The 20753-nt window shown below is 52.6% G+C and overlaps 1 long non-coding RNA gene across 15 annotated transcripts in view; it reads right to left on the bottom strand.

Moving 5' to 3' along the window:
• LOC128823474 (uncharacterized) overlaps positions 1-20753 on the bottom strand; it is a 112677-nt gene that overhangs the window by 77693 nt on the left and 14231 nt on the right. For 10 of the 15 annotated variants that reach the window (XR_008441753.1, XR_008441757.1, XR_008441750.1 and 7 more), the window contains 6 exons: positions 20142-20234; positions 19089-19451; positions 18603-18719; positions 17172-17258; positions 16691-16809; positions 15393-15535 (listed from right to left, as the gene is read on the bottom strand). This is a non-coding gene — a long non-coding RNA (uncharacterized LOC128823474). The other 5 variants (XR_008441761.1, XR_008441763.1, XR_008441751.1 and 2 more) reach the window with 4 other exon arrangements.

Below are 20753 nucleotides of genomic sequence, written 5' to 3'. Positions count from 1 at the left end.
ACGCTGTCGGACTGACGAGCGTCAACTGTAGGGATTCGGACAGCTCCGTTAGTTGTGTCCGAATTCCAGGCCTTGTGTCTCTTTGGTGATAAAGAGAGGAGATTCCTCGGGCTACGTTGGAAGAGATTGAGGTGGCGGTCCTTTCTGAAATGTGTTCATGTTGAGATGTTGTAGGTAGATGCGGTGGTATTCAGAGCCGGCACGTGGGTGCACCTAACCCTACTAACAGGACCACGTCACAAGTCAGAGGGGTCTTTTCTGGTAAAGGTAGGGGGCACAAAGTAGTCATTTTCTTGGTGGGGTAGGAGGTAAGTCGGGAAGGGTGTCGCTGAGGGACGGAGGATTGATTGGAAAGGGGACACTCAGCAGGATCCCTCCCTTACCTGTTCATTTCCAGATCTTTTCACATTCAGGACTCCCCCACCCTCATTGTGTAAAGGAGGTGTATTTTACTAAAGAAAGGGTGACTGCCCTGTAATCAGGGTTCAGGACGCTTTCCCTTTTCTCCTCTCTGCATCGGCCCTCTTCACGCCAAGGTCCAAAGTGAGCTCCCTCTAACTAGGGTGTGGGTCTTTCCCTGCCTTTCACAAGGTAACACTGCCATTTGGAAGGTAGTTCTAGAAACCAGCCTCTTGAGAGGGTTCAGGGTTTGTCCTACTAGCTGTCCCGTGCCCTCCCCACTCACGCACTCAGCCAAGTCAAAGCCCGCGTCCTCTGCATCCACCTGGACCCGCCTTCTGCCGCAAGCTCTCCTGCGCTCTGAAAGAGATCGGTGCCGAAGAGTAGGAATTAGGGTAATTTCCGGCAGGGCCGAGTACCTTGCCAATGTCATCTGAATCTACCTTGTACACGTGCTCTCTACTGAGCCACACCTAACCCGCTTCACCTCTCTCTTTCCAGCAACTCAAAGGACAAAATGGACAAGACGACACAAGCACCAAAGAAACTGCAAGAAAAGGGAAGAAAAAGCCACGGCCAACGGCTGCACACACCGCACACACCGCACCCCTCTACCGAGGGATCGGGTTCGACACTTTTCCTCACAGGCTTAATCCCCCTTCAGGTGCCCGGTAAAAGGACTTCCCTGTAAACAAGGATCAAGGTCCATTCCTTACAAACCAAAATGCTTTATGGGTCCCTTCCATAGCTGAGGCGGAGCGAGCCCCCTTTAAAACGGGTTGAGGTCCCTGTGGGTTTGAGCTCCTTAGGACCTAGCCTTTAAAATGCCCCGTGCGGTTGACCCCTCCCTGTCAGAAGGGTGCAGGTTTCCCCTTTCTAACTCCTCTTGGGCCGTTGGCACTCGCTGGGCAACGAGACCACCCACTTCTGAGGGAACGGAGATCTCTTCTTTACAGCGCTTTTCGCTCTGGCCCATTGGAAGGCTCCTGGCTTAAGGACCACCCTGTAAGGAGGGTTTCGGTCTCCTTTGCCATGCAAATTAAGCCACAGGTCACTTTGACACGCCCGGCAAAATGACTGCCCTGTAACCAGGGTGTAAGGTCTTATACCTCTCACGCTTAAGCTAGGGGAGCCTTTCTGTGCCTGTGGCTTAGCGACTCCCCCCCCGACCCTCCACCACTCGAGAAGGGTTGAACTTCTGTTTCTCTTAGTCACAGTAAATTCCCACAGAATGATTTCTACTTGGCTTTTTTGAGATTTGAAGTGAAATCTTACTCGGGACCTATCCCGGTCAGATGGAACATGGTGTGGCGAAGGGGCGGCTGTAAGGGGATGGCGGAGGCCGTGGAAAATTCGCCCCGTTTCTCAAAAAAGCCAAGAAATGGCCCAACCAAGCAAACGTCTCAAAGTCTGGAAATGAACAGGGGAGGTGGGGGGCTCCTTTCGGACCCTCACTTCCGTGTAATCCTTCCTCAAGTCCTTTTGCCCTGCCCAATTTACACCGCTCAACCAACCACAACTTTCACCCTTTGTTTTCTCGTGCACAAGAAAGAACGCTGTCGGACTGACGAGCGTCAACTGTAGGGATTCGGACAGCTCCGTTAGTTGTGTCCGAATTCTAGGCCTTGTGTCTCTTTGGTGATAAAGAGAGGAGATTCCTCGGGCTACGTTGGAAGAGATTGAGGTGGCGGTCCTTTCTGAAATGTGTTCATGTTGAGATGTTGTAGGTAGATGCGGTGGTATTCAGAGCCGGCACGTGGGTGCACCTAACCCTACTAACAGGACCGCGTCACAAGTCAGAGGGGTCTTTTCTGGTAAAGGTAGGGGGCACAAAGTTGTCATTTTCTTGGTGGGGTAGGAGGCAAGTCGGGAAGGGTGTCGCTGTGGGACGGAGGATTGATTGGAAAGGGGACACTCAGCAGGATCCCTCCCTTACCTGTTCATTTCCAGATCTTTTCACATTCAGGACTCCCCCACCCTCATTGTGTAAAGGAGGTGTATTTTACTAAAGAAAGGGTGACTGCCCTGTAATCAGGGTTCAGGACGCTTTCCCTTTTCTCCTCTCTGCATCGGCCCTCTTCACGCCAAGGTCCAAAGTGAGCTCCCTCTAACTAGGGTGTGGGTCTTTCCCTGCCTTTCACAAGGTAACACTGCCATTTGGAAGGTAGTTCTAGAAACCAGCCTCTTGAGAGGGTTCAGGGTTTGTCCTACTAGCTGTCCCGTGCCCTCCCCACTCACGCACTCAGCCAAGTCAAAGCCCGCGTCCTCTGCATCCACCTGGACCCGCCTTCTGCCGCAAGCTCTCCTGCGCTCTGAAAGAGATCGGTGCCGAAGAGTAGGAATTAGGGTAATTTCCGGCAGGGCCGAGTACCTTGCCAATGTCATCTGAATCTACCTTGTACACGTGCTCTCTACTGAGCCACACCTAACCCGCTTCACCTCTCTCTTTCCAGCAACTCAAAGGACAAAATGGACAAGACGACACAAGCACCAAAGAAACTGCAAGAAAAGGGAAGAAAAAGCCACGGCCAACGGCTGCACACACCGCACACACCGCACCCCTCTACCGAGGGATCGGGTTCGACACTTTTCCTCACAGGCTTAATCCCCCTTCAGGTGCCCGGTAAAAGGACTTCCCTGTAAACAAGGATCAAGGTCCATTCCTTACAAACCAAAATGCTTTATGGGTCCCTTCCATAGCTGAGGCGGAGCGAGCCCCCTTTAAAACGGGTTGAGGTTCCTGTGGGTTTGAGCTCCTTAAGACCTAGCCTTTAAAATGCCCCGTGCGGTTGACCCCTCCCTGTCAGAAGGGTGCAGGTTTCCCCTTTCTAACTCCTCTTGGGCCGTTGGCACTCGCTGGGCAACGAGACCACCCACTTCTGAGGGAACGGAGATCTCTTCTTTACAGCGCTTTTCGCTCTGGTCCATTGGAAGGCTCCTGGCTTAAGGACCACCCTGTAAGGAGGGTTTCGGTCTCCTTTGCCATGCAAATTAAGCCACAGGTCACTTTGACACGCCCGGCAAAATGACTGCCCTGTAACCAGGGTGTAAGGTCTTATACCTCTCACGCTTAAGCTAGGGGAGCCTTTCTGTGCCTGTGGCTTAGCGACTCCCCCCCCGACCCTCCACCACTCGAGAAGGGTTGAACTTCTGTTTCTCTTAGTCACAGTAAATTCCCACAGAATGATTTCTACTTGGCTTTTTTGAGATTTGAAGTGAAATCTTACTCGGGACCTATCCCGGTCAGATGGAACATGGTGTGGCGAAGGGGCGGCTGTAAGGGGATGGCGGAGGCCGTGGAAAATTCGCCCCGTTTCTCAAAAAAGCCAAGAAATGGCCCAACCAAGCAAACGTCTCAAAGTCTGGAAATGAACAGGGGAGGTGGGGGGCTCCTTTCGGACCCTCACTTCCGTGTAATCCTTCCTCAAGTCCTTTTGCCCTGCCCAATTTACACCGCTCAACCAACCACAACTTTCACCCTTTGTTTTCTCGTGCACAAGAAAGAACGCTGTCGGACTGACGAGCGTCAACTGTAGGGATTCGGACAGCTCCGTTAGTTGTGTCCGAATTCCAGGCCTTGTGTCTCTTTGGTGATAAAGAGAGGAGATTCCTCGGGCTACGTTGGAAGAGATTGAGGTGGCGGTCCTTTCTGAAATGTGTTCATGTTGAGATGTTGTAGGTAGATGCGGTGGTATTCAGAGCCGGCACGTGGGTGCACCTAACCCTACTAACAGGACCGCGTCACAAGTCAGAGGGGTCTTTTCTGGTAAAGGTAGGGGGCACAAAGTTGTCATTTTCTTGGTGGGGTAGGAGGTAAGTCGGGAAGGGTGTCGCTGAGGGACGGAGGATTGATTGGAAAGGGGACACTCAGCAGGATCCCTCCCTTACCTGTTCATTTCCAGATCTTTTCACATTCAGGACTCCCCCACCCTCATTGTGTAAAGGAGGTGTATTTTACTAAAGAAAGGGTGACTGCCCTGTAATCAGGGTTCAGGACGCTTTCCCTTTTCTCCTCTCTGCATCGGCCCTCTTCACGCCAAGGTCCAAAGTGAGCTCCCTCTAACTAGGGTGTGGGTCTTTCCCTGCCTTTCACAAGGTAACACTGCCATTTGGAAGGTAGTTCTAGAAACCAGCCTCTTGAGAGGGTTCAGGGTTTGTCCTACTAGCTGTCCCGTGCCCTCCCCACTCACGCACTCAGCCAAGTCAAAGCCCGCGTCCTCTGCATCCACCTGGACCCGCCTTCTGCCGCAAGCTCTCCTGCGCTCTGAAAGAGATCGGTGCCGAAGAGTAGGAATTAGGGTAATTTCCGGCAGGGCCGAGTACCTTGCCAATGTCATCTGAATCTACCTTGTACACGTGCTCTCTACTGAGCCACACCTAACCCGCTTCACCTCTCTCTTTCTAGCAACTCAAAGGACAAAATGGACAAGACGACACAAGCACCAAAGAAACTGCAGGAAAAGGGAAGAAAAAGCCACGGCCAACGGCTGCACACACCGCACACACAGCACACACCGCACCCCTCTACCGAGGGGTCGGGTTCAACACTTTTCCTCACAGGCTTAATCCCCCTTCAGGTGCCCGGTAAAAGGACTTCCCTGTAAATAAGGATCAAGGTCCATTCCTTGCCAACCAAAATGCTTTATGGGTCCCTTCCATAGCTGAGGCGGAGCGAGCCCCCTTTAAAACGGGTTGAGGTCTCTGTGGGTTTGGGCTCCTTTGGACCTAGCCTTTAAAATGCCCCGTGCCGTTAACCCCTCCCTGTCAGAAGGGTGCAGGTCTCCCCTTTCTAACTCCTCCTGGGCCGTTGGCACTCGCTGGGCAACGAGACCACCCACTTCCGAGGGAACGGAGGTCTCTCCTTTACAGCGCTTTTCGCTCTGGCCCATTGGAAGGCTCCTGGCTTAAGGACCACCCTGTAAGGAGGGTTTCGGTCTCCTTTGCCATGCAAATTAAGCCACAGGTCACTTTGACACGCCCGGCAAAATGACTGCCCTGTAACCAGGGTGTAAGGTCTTATACCTCTCACGCTTAAGCTAGGGGAGCCTTTCCGTGCCTGTGGCTTAGCGACTCCCCCGGACCCTCCACCACTTGAGAAGGGTTGAACTTCTGTTTCTCTTAGTCACAGGAAATTCCCACAGAATGATTTCTACTTGGCTTTTTTGAGATTTGAAGTGAAATCTTATTCGGGACCTATCCCGGTCAGATGGAACATGGTGTGGCGAAGGGGCGGCTGTAAGGGGATGGCGGAGGCCGTGGAAAATTCGCCCCTTTTCTCAAAAAAGCCAAGAAATGGCCCAACCAAGCAAACGTCACAAAGTCTGGAAATGAACAGGGGAGGTGGGGGGCTCCTTTCGGACCCTCACTTCCGTGTAATCCTTCCTCAAGTCCTTTTGCCCTGCCCAATTTACACCGCTCAACCAACCACAACTTTCACCCTTTGTTTTCTTGTGCACAAGAAAGAACGCTGTCGGACTGACGAGCGTCAACTGTAGGGATTCGGACAGCTCCGTTAGTTGTGTCCGAATTCCAGGCCTTGTGTCTCTTTGGTGATAAAGAGAGGAGATTCTTCGGGCTACGTTGGAAGAGATTGAGGTGGCGGTCCTTTCTGAAATGTGTTCATGTTGAGATGTTGTAGGTAGATGCGGTGGTATTCAGAGCCGGCACGTGGGTGCACCTAACCCTACTAACAGGACCGCGTCACAAGTCAGAGGGGTCTTTTCTGGTAAAGGTAGGGGGCACAAAGTTGTCATTTTCTTGGTGGGGTAGGAGGTAAGTCGGGAAGGGTGTCGCTGTGGGACGGAGGATTGATTGGAAAGGGGACACTCAGCAGGATCCCTCCCTTACCTGTTCATTTCCAGATCTTTTCACATTCAGGACTCCCCCACCCTCATTGTGTAAAGGAGGTGTATTTTACTAAAGAAAGGGTGACTGCCCTGTAATCAGGGTTCAGGACGCTTTCCCTTTTCTCCTCTCTGCATCGGCCCTCTTCACGCCAAGGTCCAAAGTGAGCTCCCTCTAACTAGGGTGTGGGTCTTTCCCTGCCTTTCACAAGGTAACACTGCCATTTGGAAGGTAGTTCTAGAAACCAGCCTCTTGAGAGGGTTCAGGGTTTGCCCTACTAGCTGACCCGTGCCCTCCCCACTCACGCACTCAGCCAAGTCAAAGCCCGCGTCCTCTGCATCCACCTGGACCCGCCTTCTGCCGCAAGCTCTCCTGCGCTCTGAAAGAGATCGGTGCCGAAGAGTAGGAATTAGGGTAATTTCCGGCAGGGCCGAGTACCTTGCCAATGTCATCTGAATCTACCTTGTACACGTGCTCTCTACTGAGCCACACCTAACCCGCTTCACCTCTCTCTTTCCAGCAACTCAAAGGACAAAATGGACAAGACGACACAAGCACCAAAGAAACTGCAAGAAAAGGGAAGAAAAAGCCACGGCCAACGGCTGCACACACCGCACACACCGCACCCCTCTACCGAGGGATCGGGTTCGACACTTTTCCTCACAGGCTTAATCCCCCTTCAGGTGCCCGGTAAAAGGACTTCCCTGTAAACAAGGATCAAGGTCCATTCCTTACAAACCAAAATGCTTTATGGGTCCCTTCCATAGCTGAGGCGGAGCGAGCCCCCTTTAAAACGGGTTGAGGTCCCTGTGGGTTTGAGCTCCTTGGGACCTAGCCTTTAAAATGCCCCGTGCGGTTGACCCCTCCCTGTCAGAAGGGTGCAGGTTTCCCCTTTCTAACTCCTCTTGGGCCGTTGGCACTCGCTGGGCAACGAGACCACCCACTTCTGAGGGAACGGAGATCTCTTCTTTACAGCGCTTTTCGCTCTGGTCCATTGGAAGGCTCCTGGCTTAAGGACCACCCTGTAAGGAGGGTTTCGGTCTCCTTTGCCATGCAAATTAAGCCACAGGTCACTTTGACACGCCCGGCAAAATGACTGCCCTGTAACCAGGGTGTAAGGTCTTATACCTCTCACGCTTAAGCTAGGGGAGCCTTTCTGTGCCTGTGGCTTAGCGACTCCCCCCCCGACCCTCCACCACTCGAGAAGGGTTGAACTTCTGTTTCTCTTAGTCACAGTAAATTCCCACAGAATGATTTCTACTTGGCTTTTTTGAGATTTGAAGTGAAATCTTACTCGGGACCTATCCCGGTCAGATGGAACATGGTGTGGCGAAGGGGCGGCTGTAAGGGGATGGCGGAGGCCGTGGAAAATTCGCCCCGTTTCTCAAAAAAGCCAAGAAATGGCCCAACCAAGCAAACGTCTCAAAGTCTGGAAATGAACAGGGGAGGTGGGGGGCTCCTTTCGGACCCTCACTTCCGTGTAATCCTTCCTCAAGTCCTTTTGCCCTGCCCAATTTACACCGCTCAACCAACCACAACTTTCACCCTTTGTTTTCTCGTGCACAAGAAAGAACGCTGTCGGACTGACGAGCGTCAACTGTAGGGATTCGGACAGCTCCGTTAGTTGTGTCCGAATTCCAGGCCTTGTGTCTCTTTGGTGATAAAGAGAGGAGATTCCTCGGGCTACGTTGGAAGAGATTGAGGTGGCGGTCCTTTCTGAAATGTGTTCATGTTGAGATGTTGTAGGTAGATGCGGTGGTATTCAGAGCCGGCACGTGGGTGCACCTAACCCTACTAACAGGACCGCGTCACAAGTCAGAGGGGTCTTTTCTGGTAAAGGTAGGGGGCACAAAGTTGTCATTTTCTTGGTGGGGTAGGAGGTAAGTCGGGAAGGGTGTCGCTGAGGGACGGAGGATTGATTGGAAAGGGGACACTCAGCAGGATCCCTCCCTTACCTGTTCATTTCCAGATCTTTTCACATTCAGGACTCCCCCACCCTCATTGTGTAAAGGAGGTGTATTTTACTAAAGAAAGGGTGACTGCCCTGTAATCAGGGTTCAGGACGCTTTCCCTTTTCTCCTCTCTGCATCGGCCCTCTTCACGCCAAGGTCCAAAGTGAGCTCCCTCTAACTAGAGTGTGGGTCTTTCCCTGCCTTTCACAAGGTAACACTGCCATTTGGAAGGTAGTTCTAGAAACCAGCCTCTTGAGAGGGTTCAGGGTTTGTCATACTAGCTGTCCCGTGCCCTCCCCACTCACGCACTCAGCCAAGTCAAAGCCCGCGTCCTCTGCATCCACCTGGACCCGCCTTCTGCCGCAAGCTCTCCTGCGCTCTGAAAGAGATCGGTGCCGAAGAGTAGGAATTAGGGTAATTTCCGGCAGGGCCGAGTACCTTGCCAATGTCATCTGAATCTACCTTGTACACGTGCTCTCTACTGAGCCACACCTAACCCGCTTCACCTCTCTCTTTCTAGCAACTCAAAGGACAAAATGGACAAGACGACACAAGCACCAAAGAAACTGCAGGAAAAGGGAAGAAAAAGCCACGGCCAACGGCTGCACACACCGCACACACAGCACACACCGCACCCCTCTACCGAGGGGTCGGGTTCAACACTTTTCCTCACAGGCTTAATCCCCCTTCAGGTGCCCAGTAAAAGGACTTCCCTGTAAACAAGGATCAAGGTCCATTCCTTGCCAACCAAAATGCTTTATGGGTCCCTTCCATAGCTGAGGCGGAGCGAGCCCCCTTTAAAACGGGTTGAGGTCTCTGTGGGTTTGGGCTCCTTTGGACCTAGCCTTTAAAATGCCCCGTGCCGTTAACCCCTCCCTGTCAGAAGGGTGCAGGTCTCCCCTTTCTAACTCCTCCTGGGCCGTTGGCACTCGCTGGGCAACGAGACCACCCACTTCCGAGGGAACGGAGGTCTCTCCTTTACAGCGCTTTTCGCTCTGGCCCATTGGAAGGCTCCTGGCTTAAGGACCACCCTGTAAGGAGGGTTTCGGTCTCTTTTGCCATGCAAATTAAGCCACAGGTCACTTTGACACGCCCGGCAAAATGACTGCCCTGTAACCAGGGTGTAAGGTCTTATACCTCTCACGCTTAAGCTAGGGGAGCCTTTCCGTGCCTGTGGCTTAGCGACTCCCCCGGACCCTCCACCACTTGAGAAGGGTTGAACTTCTGTTTCTCTTAGTCACAGGAAATTCCCACAGAATGATTTCTACTTGGCTTTTTTGAGATTTGAAGTGAAATCTTATTCGGGACCTATCCCGGTCAGATGGAACATGGTGTGGCGAAGGGGCGGCTGTAAGGGGATGGCGGAGGCCGTTGAAAATTCGCCCCTTTTCTCAAAAAAGCCAAGAAATGGCCCAACCAAGCAAACGTCACAAAGTCTGGAAATGAACAGGGGAGGTGGGGGGCTCCTTTCGGACCCTCACTTCCGTGTAATCCTTCCTCAAGTCCTTTTGCCCTGCCCAATTTACACCGCTCAACCAACCACAACTTTCACCCTTTGTTTTCTTGTGCACAAGAAAGAACGCTGTCGGACTGACGAGCGTCAACTGTAGGGATTCGGACAGCTCCGTTAGCTGTGTCCGAATTCCAGGCCTTGTGTCTCTTTGGTGATAAAGAGAGGAGATTCCTCGGGCTACGTTGGAAGAGATTGAGGTGGCGGTCCTTTCTGAAATGTGTTCATGTTGAGATGTTGTAGGTAGATGCGGTGGTATTCAGAGCCGGCACGTGGGTGCACCTAACCCTACTAACAGGACCGCGTCACAAGTCAGAGGGGTCTTTTCTGGTAAAGGTAGGGGGCACAAAGTTGTCATTTTCTTGGTGGGGTAGGAGGTAAGTCGGGAAGGGTGTCGCTGAGGGACGGAGGATTGATTGGAAAGGGGACACTCAGCAGGATCCCTCCCTTACCTGTTCATTTCCAGATCTTTTCACATTCAGGACTCCCCCACCCTCATTGTGTAAAGGAGGTGTATTTTACTAAAGAAAGGGTGACTGCCCTGTAATCAGGGTTCAGGACGCTTTCCCTTTTCTCCTCTCTGCATCGGCCCTCTTCACGCCAAGGTCCAAAGTGAGCTCCCTCTAACTAGGGTGTGGGTCTTTCCCTGCCTTTCACAAGGTAACACTGCCATTTGGAAGGTAGTTCTAGAAACCAGCCTCTTGAGAGGGTTCAGGGTTTGTCCTACTAGCTGTCCCGTGCCCTCCCCACTCACGCACTCAGCCAAGTCAAAGCCCGCGTCCTCTGCATCCACCTGGACCCGCCTTCTGCCGCAAGCTCTCCTGCGCTCTGAAACAGATCGGTGCCGAAGAGTAGGAATTAGGGTAATTTCCGGCAGGGCCGAGTACCTTGCCAATGTCATCTGAATCTACCTTGTACACGTGCTCTCTACTGAGCCACACCTAACCCGCTTCACCTCTCTCTTTCCAGCAACTCAAAGGACAAAATGGACAAGACGACACAAGCACCAAAGAAACTGCAAGAAAAGGGAAGAAAAAGCCACGGCCAACGGCTGCACACACCGCACACACCGCACCCCTCTACCGAGGGATCGGGTTCGACACTTTTCCTCACAGGCTTAATCCCCCTTCAGGTGCCCGGTAAAAGGACTTCCCTGTAAACAAGGATCAAGGTCCATTCCTTACAAACCAAAATGCTTTATGGGTCCCTTCCACAGCTGAGGCGGAGCGAGCCCCCTTTAAAACGGGTTGAGGTCCCTGTGGGTTTGAGCTCCTTAGGACCTAGCCTTTAAAATGCCCCGTGCGGTTGACCCCTCCCTTTCAGAAGGGTGCAGGTTTCCCCTTTCTAACTCCTCTTGGGCCGTTGGCACTCGCTGGGCAACAAGACCACCCACTTCTGAGGGAACGGAGATCTCTTCTTTACAGCGCTTTTCGCTCTGGTCCATTGGAAGGCTCCTGGCTTAAGGACCACCCTGTAAGGAGGGTTTCGGTCTCTTTTGCCATGCAAATTAAGCCACAGGTCACTTTGACACGCCCGGCAAAATGACTGCCCTGTAACCAGGGTGTAAGGTCTTATACCTCTCACGCTTAAGCTAGGGGAGCCTTTCCGTGCCTGTGGCTTAGCGACTCCCCCGGACCCTCCACCACTTGAGAAGGGTTGAACTTCTGTTTCTCTTAGTCACAGGAAATTCCCACAGAATGATTTCTACTTGGCTTTTTTGAGATTTGAAGTGAAATCTTATTCGGGACCTATCCCGGTCAGATGGAACATGGTGTGGCGAAGGGGCGGCTGTAAGGGGATGGCGGAGGCCGTTGAAAATTCGCCCCTTTTCTCAAAAAAGCCAAGAAATGGCCCAACCAAGCAAACGTCACAAAGTCTGGAAATGAACAGGGGAGGTGGGGGGCTCCTTTCGGACCCTCACTTCCGTGTAATCCTTCCTCAAGTCCTTTTGCCCTGCCCAATTTACACCGCTCAACCAACCACAACTTTCACCCTTTGTTTTCTTGTGCACAAGAAAGAACGCTGTCGGACTGACGAGCGTCAACTGTAGGGATTCGGACAGCTCCGTTAGCTGTGTCCGAATTCCAGGCCTTGTGTCTCTTTGGTGATAAAGAGAGGAGATTCCTCGGGCTACGTTGGAAGAGATTGAGGTGGCGGTCCTTTCTGAAATGTGTTCATGTTGAGATGTTGTAGGTAGATGCGGTGGTATTCAGAGCCGGCACGTGGGTGCACCTAACCCTACTAACAGGACCGCGTCACAAGTCAGAGGGGTCTTTTCTGGTAAAGGTAGGGGGCACAAAGTTGTCATTTTCTTGGTGGGGTAGGAGGTAAGTCGGGAAGGGTGTCGCTGAGGGACGGAGGATTGATTGGAAAGGGGACACTCAGCAGGATCCCTCCCTTACCTGTTCATTTCCAGATCTTTTCACATTCAGGACTCCCCCACCCTCATTGTGTAAAGGAGGTGTATTTTACTAAAGAAAGGGTGACTGCCCTGTAATCAGGGTTCAGGACGCTTTCCCTTTTCTCCTCTCTGCATCGGCCCTCTTCACGCCAAGGTCCAAAGTGAGCTCCCTCTAACTAGGGTGTGGGTCTTTCCCTGCCTTTCACAAGGTAACACTGCCATTTGGAAGGTAGTTCTAGAAACCAGCCTCTTGAGAGGGTTCAGGGTTTGTCCTACTAGCTGTCCCGTGCCCTCCCCACTCACGCACTCAGCCAAGTCAAAGCCCGCGTCCTCTGCATCCACCTGGACCCGCCTTCTGCCGCAAGCTCTCCTGCGCTCTGAAACAGATCGGTGCCGAAGAGTAGGAATTAGGGTAATTTCCGGCAGGGCCGAGTACCTTGCCAATGTCATCTGAATCTACCTTGTACACGTGCTCTCTACTGAGCCACACCTAACCCGCTTCACCTCTCTCTTTCCAGCAACTCAAAGGACAAAATGGACAAGACGACACAAGCACCAAAGAAACTGCAAGAAAAGGGAAGAAAAAGCCACGGCCAACGGCTGCACACACCGCACACACCGCACCCCTCTACCGAGGGATCGGGTTCGACACTTTTCCTCACAGGCTTAATCCCCCTTCAGGTGCCCGGTAAAAGGACTTCCCTGTAAACAAGGATCAAGGTCCATTCCTTACAAACCAAAATGCTTTATGGGTCCCTTCCATAGCTGAGGCGGAGCGAGCCCCCTTTAAAACGGGTTGAGGTCCCTGTGGGTTTGAGCTCCTTAGGACCTAGCCTTTAAAATGCCCCGTGCGGTTGACCCCTCCCTTTCAGAAGGGTGCAGGTTTCCCCTTTCTAACTCCTCTTGGGCCGTTGGCACTCGCTGGGCAACAAGACCACCCACTTCTGAGGGAACGGAGATCTCTTCTTTACAGCGCTTTTCGCTCTGGTCCATTGGAAGGCTCCTGGCTTAAGGACCACCCTGTAAGGAGGGTTTCGGTCTCCTTTGCCATGCAAATTAAGCCACAGGTCACTTTGACACGCCCGGCAAAATGACTGCCCTGTAACCAGGGTGTAAGGTCTTATACCTCTCACGCTTAAGCTAGGGGAGCCTTTCTGTGCCTGTGGCTTAGCGACTCCCCCCCCGACCCTCCACCACTCGAGAAGGGTTGAACTTCTGTTTCTCTTAGTCACAGTAAATTCCCACAGAATGATTTCTACTTGGCTTTTTTGAGATTTGAAGTGAAATCTTACTCGGGACCTATCCCGGTCAGATGGAACATGGTGTGGCGAAGGGGCGGCTGTAAGGGGATGGCGGAGGCCGTGGAAAATTCGCCCCGTTTCTCAAAAAAGCCAAGAAATGGCCCAACCAAGCAAACGTCTCAAAGTCTGGAAATGAACAGGGGAGGTGGGGGGCTCCTTTCGGACCGTCACTTCCGTGTAATCCTTCCTCAAGTCCTTTTGCCCTGCCCAATTTACACCGCTCAACCAACCACAACTTTCACCCTTTGTTTTCTTGTGCACAAGAAAGAACGCTGTCGGACTGACGAGCGTCAACTGTAGGGATTCGGACAGCTCCGTTAGCTGTGTCCGAATTCCAGGCCTTGTGTCTCTTTGGTGATAAAGAGAGGAGATTCCTCGGGCTACGTTGGAAGAGATTGAGGTGGCGGTCCTTTCTGAAATGTGTTCATGTTGAGATGTTGTAGGTAGATGCGGTGGTATTCAGAGCCGGCACGTGGGTGCACCTAACCCTACTAACAGGACCGCGTCACAAGTCAGAGGGGTCTTTTCTGGTAAAGGTAGGGGGCACAAAGTTGTCATTTTCTTGGTGGGGTAGGAGGTAAGTCGGGAAGGGTGTCGCTGTGGGACGGAGGATTGATTGGAAAGGGGACACTCAGCAGGATCCCTCCCTTACCTGTTCATTTCCAGATCTTTTCACATTCAGGACTCCCCCACCCTCATTGTGTAAAGGAGGTGTATTTTACTAAAGAAAGGGTGACTGCCCTGTAATCAGGGTTCAGGACGCTTTCCCTTTTCTCCTCTCTGCATCGGCCCTCTTCACGCCAAGGTCCAAAGTGAGCTCCCTCTAACTAGAGTGTGGGTCTTTCCCTGCCTTTCACAAGGTAACACTGCCATTTGGAAGGTAGTTCTAGAAACCAGCCTCTTGAGAGGGTTCAGGGTTTGTCCTACTAGCTGTCCCGTGCCCTCCCCACTCACGCACTCAGCCAAGTCAAAGCCCGCGTCCTCTGCATCCACCTGGACCCGCCTTCTGCCGCAAGCTCTCCTGCGCTCTGAAACAGATCGGTGCCGAAGAGTAGGAATTAGGGTAATTTCCGGCAGGGCCGAGTACCTTGCCAATGTCATCTGAATCTACCTTGTACACGTGCTCTCTACTGAGCCACACCTAACCCGCTTCACCTCTCTCTTTCCAGCAACTCAAAGGACAAAATGGACAAGACGACACAAGCACCAAAGAAACTGCAGGAAAAGGGAAGAAAAAGCCACGGCCAACGGCTGCACACACCGCACACACAGCACACACCGCACCCCTCTACCGAGGGGTCGGGTTCAACACTTTTCCTCACAGGCTTAATCCCCCTTCAGGTGCCCAGTAAAAGGACTTCCCTGTAAACAAGGATCAAGGTCCATTCCTTGCCAACCAAAATGCTTTATGGGTCCCTTCCATAGCTGAGGCGGAGCGAGCCCCCTTTAAAACGGGTTGAGGTCTCTGTGGGTTTGGGCTCCTTTGGACCTAGCCTTTAAAATTCCCCGTGCCGTTGACCCCTCCCTGTCAGAAGGGTGCAGGTTTCCCCTTTCTAACTCCTCTTGGGCCGTTGGCACTCGCTGGGCAACGAGACCACCCACTTCCGAGGGAACGGAGGTCTCTCCTTTACAGCGCTTTTCGCTCTGGCCCATTGGAAGGCTTGATTGGAAAGGGGACACTCAGCAGGATCCCTCCCTTACCTGTTCATTTCCAGATCTTTTCACATTCAGGACTCCTCCCCCGCCTTGTGTAAAGGAGGAATATTTTACTAACGAAAATGTGACTGCCCTGTAATCAGGGTTCAGGTCTCTTTCCCTTTTCTCCTCCCTGTATTGGCCCCCTTAACGGCACCTGACATAGTCACTCTGCAGAGTAGACTGTGGCCCCTCCGCATCCTTGATACCACAGAGCCCGTACTTACGAGGAAGCACACGGCCTGTGAAGAAACTAGAGGGAGCACACATGAGGAATTCAAAGCACTGACCTCTTACTCAGAGCCAATTATCTGGGAGGCGGAAACCTGAGGACTGTTCATATCTGCTTAGAAGGATATCCAGGTTGCTCAGGTCCACTTGTGCCAGCTTCTCCTGTGGCTGGGGCTCCTGGCCAATTCCTCTGCAAGCGCAGCTGCAAAAGCCAAGCATGAGCCATCACGACACAAATCTCTATTGGTGTGTGAAATCTTGCCCTCATCCCTGCCTCCCTCTCCCATCCCATCTACATCAGCCCCACTGGATGAACAGAAACTGAGTGATCATTTCTCTCGTGGAGCAACAGTGACACCAGGTGGCCCACCAGGGGAATGCACAAAGCATTTTCCTTAGGCAGTAACAGTGACACCAGGTGGCCACTCGATGTAATAGCACAGAGCATTTCCCACATGAAGTAACAATGACACCATGTGGCCACTTTGGGTAATGCACAAAGCATTACCCTACTGGAGCAACAGTACTTGTGGCACCTTAGAGTACTCCTGTTCTTCTTTTTGTGGATACAGACTAACACGGCTGCTACTCTGGAGCAACAGTGACATCTGTAAACATTTCAGGGAGCTGGAGTGGCACCTGGTGGCCACTCGAGGTAATGCACAAAGTAGTTCCAAAGGGAGCAACAGTGACACTGGGTGGCTAATCCAGGTAATTCACAAAGCATTTCAGGGAGCAAGACTGACTAGGTGGCCACAAGGGGTAATGCACAAAGAATTTCCCCCATTGTCAACAGTGACACTGTGTTGTCACCTGCAGTACCCTCAGAGTAATCCCTTAAGAAGCAGCAGTGACATTGGGCGGCCAGTTGGACGACTGCACAGAGCATTTCTTTCATGGAGCAACAGAGACACTACATGGCCAATCGGGGAAATGGTCAGAGCTTTTCCCCTGCGGAACAGCAGTGACGCCCGGTGGCCACTCAGTGTAATTGCACAGAACATTTCTCTCATGAAGCAAAAATGAGACTGTGTGGCCACCCCGGGTAATCACAGAGCATTTCCTTCATGAAGCAATATTGACACCGGGTGGACACTCTGTATAGTTGCACAGAGCATTTCCCAAATAAAGCAACAGTGACACTGGGTGGCTAATCCAGGTAATGCACAAAGCATTTCCCCCATGGAGCAACGGTGGCACTGGGTGGACACCTGGGGTAATGCACAGAGCATTTCCTTAAGGAGCAACAGTGACACTGTGTGCCGTGATACAGCAGGTCCAGAGAGCAGCAGGAGAATGGTGGAAGAAAACTAGAGTGGTACGGATGAGGAATAGAGTGCCATAATTGTTCACTCACAGACAGTCATGGAGAAGACAGAAAGCGGAGGACTGTTCATCTCTGCTTACAAGGATGTCCAGGCTGCTCAGGTTCACTTCTTCCAGTTTCTCCTCTGGCTGGGGTCCTGGGCGATTCCTCTGCAAACACAGCATATAACCCAAGCAGGAGCCATCACTGCCCAAAGGTCTATTGGTGTACGAGATACTGCCCTCCCTCTCCCATCCACTGTACATCAGCCCCACTTGATGAACAGTGACAGTCAACTCCCACAGTCACCCCCACCACTACCAATGGAGGATCTAGTACCATCATGTTTCTCTTCCCCCTCCCAATGCCCCAGTGGGTTGCAGACGCCCCAGACCAAGCCTGTGAGCATGCACCATTGCCCATGTTCTATGCAAAGAGACAGGACCAGGGGAGAGAGAGAGAGTATGTTGGCCAACATATGAGAGCTCAGAGAGAGACACATAGGAAGGACAAATTCAGCACCTGTACTCACCTTTCCGGTTCCAGGCCTCTGCTCAGGTGAACATGCTCCTCCCTGTCCAGGAAGATCAGCTGCTCCCAATATAGGGAAATTCTCCCTCTGCACCCAGAACAAGGAGGAAAACTTTTATTACAAACCGAACCCCACCTAAAGGGAAGCAGACGTCTGTACTCAGCCTTTACCACACATGTATCTTAGAGGCCACCTGGGGTATTTCTCAGAATGTAGTTGCCCTGGAGCAACAGTGACACCCAGTGGCCAATCACGGCAATGCACAGAGCATGTCCCCCATGCAGCAGCAGTGACACTTGGTGGCCACTCGCGGCAAAGCACAAAGCATTTCCCTCGTGGAGCAACACAGACACTACGTAGCCACTCAGGGTAAGGCAGAAATCATTTCCCCCCCACAGCGCTGCACTGATACTCGGTGGCCAGCCGGGGTAATGTCTGGGCTATCTGCCTTGGACCATCACCGCCATCCGGCGGGCAGGCAGGGTAACATACAGACTGTGTTTCTCCTGGAGCAGCGGTGACACCCGGTGGCCAGTTGGGGAAATGCGCAGCGTGCATCTGCCCTGCAGGAGCAGTGACAGCCTGTGGGCAGCAGGGGCAGCACCAGCCCCTTCCTCACTGGGGGAGCTGAGGTGGGGTAGACAGAAAACTGTGGCAGCTGCATCCCCACCACCACCACGAGGCCTCACCCCTCACTGAAGTGCAAGTTCTGCCTCCGCCCCTCAGAGGCTCCAGCCCTTCATCAGCCCAGAGGCCAGAGCCAGGCAGGGTAGGGTGACTGCTACGCTAGGCGGCGCAATGATGCAGGTAGCCACAGCGCTCCCCACCCTTGTCCTTGTGCTGTATGGGTTCCCGGGGCTGTGGCTGCTCCTCAGTTCCCGGCCGCCCTTCGACCGCTCACAGACCTTAAGAGCCGCTCGGGTTGGGGTCGGGCTCCAGGGCCAGCAGAGCCCTCGGGGAGCAGTAACCAGGAGGGTTAGGACCCAGGAGCCCAGCCTGGAGCAGGTCAGCCCAGAGTGCTGTGCAGATCTCTGGACCCTTCACATAACATGTGTGGTGCAACTTGGTGACTGGAGACACAGGCCGAGGGCTACTCTCAGACCCCTGCTCATGTCCGCTACTGAATATGGCCTGCTTCAGAGAGGATACCTAGAGTGGCATGACCAGGGAAGCTCACCCAGTGATAGAGAAGGAAGAGACTTGAGGACTGAGCATATCTGCCCTCAACCCTCTTCCCGTTACACCTTTAGCATTACAACCAAAAAGCACCCCTTGCAACGGCACCCGACATAGTCACTCTGCAGAGCAGACTCTGGCCCCTCCCCCGCCTCAATCCCACAGAGCCCCGTGCCCAGTGAGGAAGCTCATGGCCTGTGAAGAAAATTAGAGCGAGCACAGATGAGGAATTCCAAGCACTGACGGCTTACTCACAGTCAGTTATGCGGAAGGCAGAAAGCGGAGGACTGTTAATCTCTGCTTACAAGGATGTCCAGGCTGCTCAGGTCCACCTCTGCCAGCTTTTCCTTCGGCTGCTGCTCGACTGTTCCTCTGCAAGCGCCACAAATAAGCCAAGCCGGAGCCATCACTCCACAAAACTCAATTGATGGGCAAAATCTTGCCCTCATTCCTGACTCCCTCTCCTATCCCATCTACATCAACCCCACTCGATGAACAGAGACTGCGTCAACACTGACAGTGATGCTCCACTCTCGCGCGCGCTGCCCCGCGTGATTGTTGTCCCCTCCCACTTCTACATGGCTTCCGAGACCTAGCCAGTGGGGATGCACACCTAGCATGCCTGCCCGTGTTCAACGAAAGGAGACCGAACAAGTAGAGACAAGGACAGACCGAGAAAATGGGTCAGACAACACACTAGAGAAGAGAGAGAGAAACATGGAAGGAAGGCAAGAAACTCACCAGCTAGAGTCATCCTCCTAGATGCAACCTTTCGCTGCGATGAACACACCGCTCCTGGCCAGACAAAATGAGCAGCCACTGATAACGGGGGACCTTGTCTCCCTCGTAGCCACAGCTAGACGGGAACCTTTTCTTACAAACACAGACCAAGCTAACGGCGCATCCCTGCCTGGAGCCATGTGGGCCGTGACCAGACTCCTCACCAAACCAGACACTTAGCTCACTGACAGTGACGGCTGCTCCGTTTCCAGCTAGATGGCATCGCCATAGCCTGGCATCAACAATGCTCACTGTCTCATGGCTCTTGCGTGCCTTCCATCTCACACCGGGGGTGGGCTCTTACCCTTGACTTCTTTCTCCTTCCTACTAAGCAGAATACAAGAGGGAAAAACAAAAGTTATCATCGGTGTATGTTCTTCTTCTCCCTGTCCCATTACACCTTTATAGATACAATTAAAAAGCACACTCAACCTCTGGAATTGCTGGCCAGAGAATGCTGTGAAAGTCAAGACTATAATAGGGTTCAAAAAAGGACTAGGTCAATTCATGGAGAATAGGTCCATCGATGGCTATTAGTCAGGATGGGCAGGCATGGTGTCCTTATCCTCTGTTTGCCAGAAGCTGGGAATGGGCCACACAGGATGGATCACTTCACGATTACCTGTTCTATTCATTCCCTCTGAAGCACCTGGTATTAGCCAGTGGGAAGACAGGATACTGGGCTAGATGGACCTTTGGTCTGACCCAGTATTGCCATTCTTACGTTCTAATGTTAAGCAGCCCGTTGCACCTGCACCCAAGAGAGTCACTGTGCAGAAGAGACGATTGTCTCTTCCCCTGGTCGTAATCCCACAGCTAATCCCAAAATAGGGAAATTCTCCTCCCACACCCAGAACAAGGAGGAAAACTTTTATGAGAAACCAAGCCTCACCTAAAGAGAAGCAGCCGTGTGTACTCAGCTACTACCATGCATTTATCTTAGGCTTCAGCCGTGCCGCTAAAAGTTGTGAAGTGTAGTTATGAGGGAGGCAGAAAGCTGAGGACTGTTCATACCTGCTTAGAAGGATATCCAAGCTGCTCAGATCCACTTCTGCCAGCTTCTCCTCTGCCTAGGGCTCCTGAACAACAATTCCTCTGTAAGAGCAGCTGCAAAAGCCAAGCATGAGCCGTCATTACAGAGCTCTTGCCCTCATCCCTGCCTCCCTTTTCCATCATATCTACATCTGCCCCCCTCAATGAACAGAGACCGAGTTAACACCGACAGTCACCGCTCCATTCTCGCACCCACTGCCCTGCATGATTTTCGTCCCCTCCTACTTCTTCATGACTCCCGAGACCTAGCCTGTGGGGATGCACACCTACCACACCTGCCCTTGTCCTATGAAGGGAGACGGCACAATGAGAGGAGAGGAGAGAGAGAGTCCATGGGGCTGCTCTATGGATAAGTTCAATAGGCATCAGTGGCTTAGTGGTATGCAGGACTGGTGCAACCACTAGGCGAACTAGCCGCCTAGGGTGCCAAGTGGTTAGGGGCTCCCACTGGGTCTTAGTGTCGACCCTTCTGGATTTCCTATCCCTGTTCTGACCCTTCCTGCAGGCTCGGAGTCTTCCTGGGAAGGGGATCTAGTAGTTAAAAGAGAAAAAGCCTCCAGCCTGCCAGACCTA

The sequence above is a fragment of the Malaclemys terrapin genome, chromosome 15 (assembly GCF_027887155.1).
Source record: "Malaclemys terrapin pileata isolate rMalTer1 chromosome 15, rMalTer1.hap1, whole genome shotgun sequence".
In the NCBI taxonomy this organism is placed as follows: Eukaryota; Metazoa; Chordata; order Testudines; family Emydidae; genus Malaclemys; species Malaclemys terrapin.
The sequence above is the reverse complement of the archived record's forward strand: the minus strand, read 5'-3'. Positions and strand labels throughout refer to the sequence as shown.